This window comes from Dunckerocampus dactyliophorus, chromosome 6 (genome assembly GCF_027744805.1).
Source record: "Dunckerocampus dactyliophorus isolate RoL2022-P2 chromosome 6, RoL_Ddac_1.1, whole genome shotgun sequence".
In the NCBI taxonomy this organism is placed as follows: domain Eukaryota; kingdom Metazoa; phylum Chordata; class Actinopteri; order Syngnathiformes; family Syngnathidae; genus Dunckerocampus; species Dunckerocampus dactyliophorus.
The window spans coordinates 207,501-212,500 of NC_072824.1; positions in this window are offsets into that span (position 1 = coordinate 207,501).

The following is a 5,000-nucleotide window of genomic DNA, read 5'->3' on the forward strand; positions in this document are numbered from 1 at the left end:
TGCCGCCCATGGCGGGCGCACACACTTTTCTGACACCTACGAAGCACCAAAGTGCTGCTTTTTGGGATTCGCCACCCGGAGGTGGAGCGCGGACAAAGCCACCGCGCCTAGTGTGCACCCGCAGACGAAGCACGGCCAGAGGCCGCCGGATGCCGCCCATGGCGGGCGCACACACTCTTCTGACACCTTCGTAGCACCAAAGTGCTGCTTTTTGGGATTCGCCACCCGGAGGTGGAGCGCGGACAAAGCTACCGCGCCGGAGCGAGCAGGAGCCTCGCTCCGAGTGTGCACCCGCAGACGAAGCACGGCCAGAGGCCGCCGGATGCCGCCCATGGCGAGCGCACACACTTTGCGGACACCTCGGATTGGCCACCCGGAGGTGGAGAGCGACCCGCAGACGAAGCACGGCCAGGGGCCGCCGGATGCCGCCCATGGCGGGCGCTCTCGCTCCTCGGACAGCTCCATCGGCGCAGCATGGCGCTCGCGGTCGTCATTACCCGCTGGCGAGGCGCGGCCAGGGCCGCCAGGCGTCGCCTATCGCGTGCGCAAACTCCCAGCAAGCACCAACGTGCTCCTTTGGATGTTGTCATCCGGAGGTGATAGCGCGGCCCGGGCCGCCTGACGCGGCCCATCGCGGGCGCTCCTCGTCGGACACCTGCGTCACACAGCCTGGGTGCCAGCTGTGGAGTGACACTTGGAGAAAAAGAAGCACAAGTCACTCATATAAAAGTTCCCGTTCCCTTTTGTTTGTGTCACGCTTGGAAATGCTTGAGAGGTGACACTTTGTCGAAATTGCAGCTGGTGTCTCATCATCATCATCACCGCTGCTCATCAGCCTTCCTTGGATGCCTGCCATGCACGCGGCCCAACGGGGCACTCAGATGGGGTGGGCAGCCCGGACCGCCTTGCGCGGCCCAACACGGGCGCCCGGGGGACGCGGAAACCCGTTTTAGAAAATAACCTCCAGGGGTTTTCCAAGAGCGGCACAGCCCCAGCTCACGTCCGTGTTTCAGTGCGTCAAAAGCGGATTCAAAAGTGTGCTTTTCTCGGTACTTCCCCTGGAGGTCAGTGTTTCTAAAAACTGGGTTTCCGAAATCGTGCTGGAGGTGTTTTGGTCAACCAGGAAAAATGGCATTTACGGGAGAGGGTAAAGTATACCCCCCCCCCCCCCCCCCTCTCGGCTGATTTACCCTCTCCCGTAAACGCGTTTTTTCCTGGTCGACCAAAACACTCATTGACTCCCATTCATTTGACACTTTGTCATTTTTTCAGCACTTTTTTCGCGCATTGGGTACTCCGCCCATTGACTCCCATTCATTTGACACTTTGTCGTTTTTCCAGACCTTTTTTCACGCATTGGGTACTCCGCCCATTCACTCCCATTCATTTGACACTTTGTCGTTTTTTCAGCACTTTTTTCGCGCATTGGGTACTCCGCCCCATTCACTCCCATTCATTTCACACTTAGAAAAATCATCCGAGCGGCTCTCCACGCATTTTATAGCCGCTTTGGGGCTCCAGCCGCCTCGGCCTTCATTTCTGACTAGGCTCGTGTGGACTTTGTCGTTTTTTCAGCACTTTTTTTGCACATTGGGTACTCCGCCCCATTCACTCCCATTCATTTGACACTTTGTCATTTTTTCAGCACTTTTTTTACACATTGGGTACTCTGCCCCATTCACTCCCATTCATTTGACACTTTGTCGTTTTTTCAGCACTTTTTTGGCGCATTGGGTACTCCGCCCCATTCACTCCCATTCATTTGACACTTTGAAAAATCATCCGAGCGGCTCTCCACGCATTTTATAGCCGCTTTGGGGCTCCAGCCGCCTCGGACTGCATTTCTGACTAGGCTCGTGTGGACTTTGTCGTTTTTTCAGCACTTTTTTTACACATTGGGTACTCTGCCCCATTCACTCCCATTCATTTGACACTTTGAAAAATCATCCGAGCGGCTCTCCACGCGTTTTATAGCCGCTTTGGGGCTCCAGCCGCCTCGGACTGCATTTCTGACTAGGCTCGTGTGGACTTTGTCGTTTTTTCAGCACTTTTTTTACACATTGGGTACTCTGCCCCATTCACTCCCATTCATTTGACACTTTGAAAAATCATCCGAGCGGCTCTCCACGCGTTTTATAGCCGCTTTCAGACTCCTGCCGCCTCGCCTGCACTTCCGCCTCGGTCCGTTAGGATTTAGGCCTTTTTTCAGCACTTTTTCTCCGTTCCTCCGGGGCGACAGCGGCTCTCCACGCATTTTATAGCCGTTTTCAGACTCCTGCCGCCTCGCCTGCACTTCCGCCTCGGTCCGTTAGGATTTAGGCCTTTTTTCAGCACTTTTTCTCCGTTTCTCCGGGGCGACAGCGGCTCTCCACGCATTTTATAGCCGTTTTCAGACTCCTGCCGCCTCGCCTGCACTTCCGCCTCGGTCCGTTAGGATTTAGGCCTTTTTTCAGCACTTTTTCTCCGTTTCTCCGGGGCGACAGCGGCTCTCCACGCTTTTTATAGCGGTTTTCAGACTCCTGCCGCCTCGCCTGCACTTCCGCCTAGGTCCGTTAGGACGTGGGCCTTTTTTCAGCACTTTTTCTCCGTTTCTCCGGGGCGACAGCGGCTCTCCACGCTTTTTATAGCCGCTTTGGGGCTCCAGCCGCCTCGGCCTGCATTTCTGACTAGGCTCGTGTGGACTTTTTCAGCACTTTTTTTTGTGCATTGGGTACTCTCGCCCATTGACTCCCATTCATTTGACACTTTGTCATATTTTCAGCACTTTTTTTGTGCATTGGGTACTCTCGCCCATTGACTCCCATTCATTTGACACTTTGTCATATTTTCAGCACTTTTTTGGCGCATTGGGTACTCTCGCCCATTGACTCCCATTCATTTGACACTTTGTCATATTTTCAGCACTTTTTTGGCGCATTGGGTACTCTCGCCCATTGACTTCAATGCATTTACTGCAACTCCTGCCTGTGTCCGCCAGAGGGCGTCTGGCTTAACAGCGGCTCTCCACGCTATTTCTATCCGCTTTGAGGCTCCAGGCAGCTCGGCCTGGGTTTCTGAATTTCTCCCTTGACACTTTGTTACTTTTTCACCTTTTTTCTCATTTCATCCAGGGACACAGCGGCTCTCCACAGACTTTACAGCCGCCCCTGGGCTCCAGGCAGCTCGGCCTGAGTTTCTGAATTTCTCCCTTGACACTTTGCCATTTTTTCACCCTTTTTCTCATTTCATCCAGGGACACAGCGGCTCTCCACAGACTTTCCCGCGGCCCCTGGGCTCCAGGACCCTAGGCATGGGTTTCTGCCTAGCTCCCTTGACACTTTGTTACTTTTTCACCTTTTTTCTCATTTCATCCAGGGACACAGCGGCTCTCCACAGACTTTCCCGCGGCCCCTGGGCTCCAGGACGCTCGGCATGGGTTTCTGAATTTCTCCCTTGACACTTTGCCATTTTTCCACCCTTTTTCTCATTTCATCCAGGGACACAGCGGCTCTCCACAGACTTTGCAGCCGCCCCTGGGCTCCAGCCAGCTCGGCCTGAGTTTCTGAATTTCTCCCTTGACACTTTGCCATTTTTTCACCTTTTTTCTCATTTCATCCAGGGACACAGCGGCTCTCCACAGACTTTGCAGCCGCCCCTGGGCTCCAGGCAGCTCGGCATGGGTTTCTGCCTAGCTCCCTTGACACTTTGCCATTTTTCCACCCATTTTCTCATTTCATCCAGGGACACAGCGGCTCTCCACAGACTTTGCAGCCGCCCCTGGGCTCCAGGCAGCTCGGCCTGAGTTTCTGAATTTCTCCCTTGACACTTTGCCATTTTTCCACCTTTTTTCTCATTTCATCCAGGGACACAGCGGCTCTCCACAGACTTTCCCGCGGCCCCTGGGCTCCAGGACCCTAGGCATGGGTTTCTGCCTAGCTCCCTTGACACTTTGCCATTTTTCCACCCTTTTTCTCATTTCATCCAGGGACACAGCGGCTCTCCACAGACTTTACAGCCGCCCCTGGGCTCCAGGACCCTAGGCATGGGTTTCTGAATTTCTCCCTTGACACTTTGCCATTTTTCCACCCTTTTTCTCATTTCATCCAGGGACACAGCGGCTCTCCACAGACTTTACAGCCGCCCCTGGGCTCCAGGCAGCTCGGCCTGAGTTTCTGAATTTCTCCCTTGACACTTTGCCATTTTTTCACCCTTTTTCTCATTTCATCCAGGGACACAGCGGCTCTCCACAGACTTTACAGCCGCCCCTGGGCTCCAGGCAGCTCGGCCTTAGATCCCGCCTCGCTCCGTTGACACTTTGCCATTTTTTCACCCTTTTTCTCATTTCATCCAGGGACACAGCGGCTCTCCACAGACTTTACAGCCGCCCCTGGGCTCCAGGACCCTAGGCATGGGTTTCTGAATTTCTCCCTTGACACTTTGTTACTTTTTCACCTTTTTTCTCATTTCATCCAGGGACACAGCGGCTCTCCACAGACTTTGCAGCCGCCCCTGGGCTCCAGGACCCTAGGCATGGGTTTCTGAATTTTTCCCTTGACACTTTGCCATTTTTTCACCTTTTTTCTCATTTCATCCAGGGACACAGCGGCTCTCCACAGACTTTCCCGCGGCCCCTGGGCTCCAGGACCCTAGGCATGGGTTTCTGAATTTCTCCCTTGACACTTTGCCATTTTTTCACCCTTTTTCTCATTTCATCCAGGGCAACAGCGGCTCTCACAGGCTTTAGAACCGCCCCTGGGCTCCAGGACCCTAGGCATGGGTTTCTGCCTAGCTCCCTTGACACTTTGCCATTTTTTCACCCTTTTTCTCATTTCATCCAGGGACACAGCGGCTCTCCACAGACTTTCCCGCGGCCCCTGGGCTCCAGGCAGCTCGGCCTGAGTTTCTGAATTTCTCCCTTGACACTTTGCCATTTTTCCACCCTTTTTCTCATTTCATCCAGGGACACAGCGGCTCTCCACAGACTTTCCCGCGGCCCCTGGGCTCCAGGACCCTAGGCATGG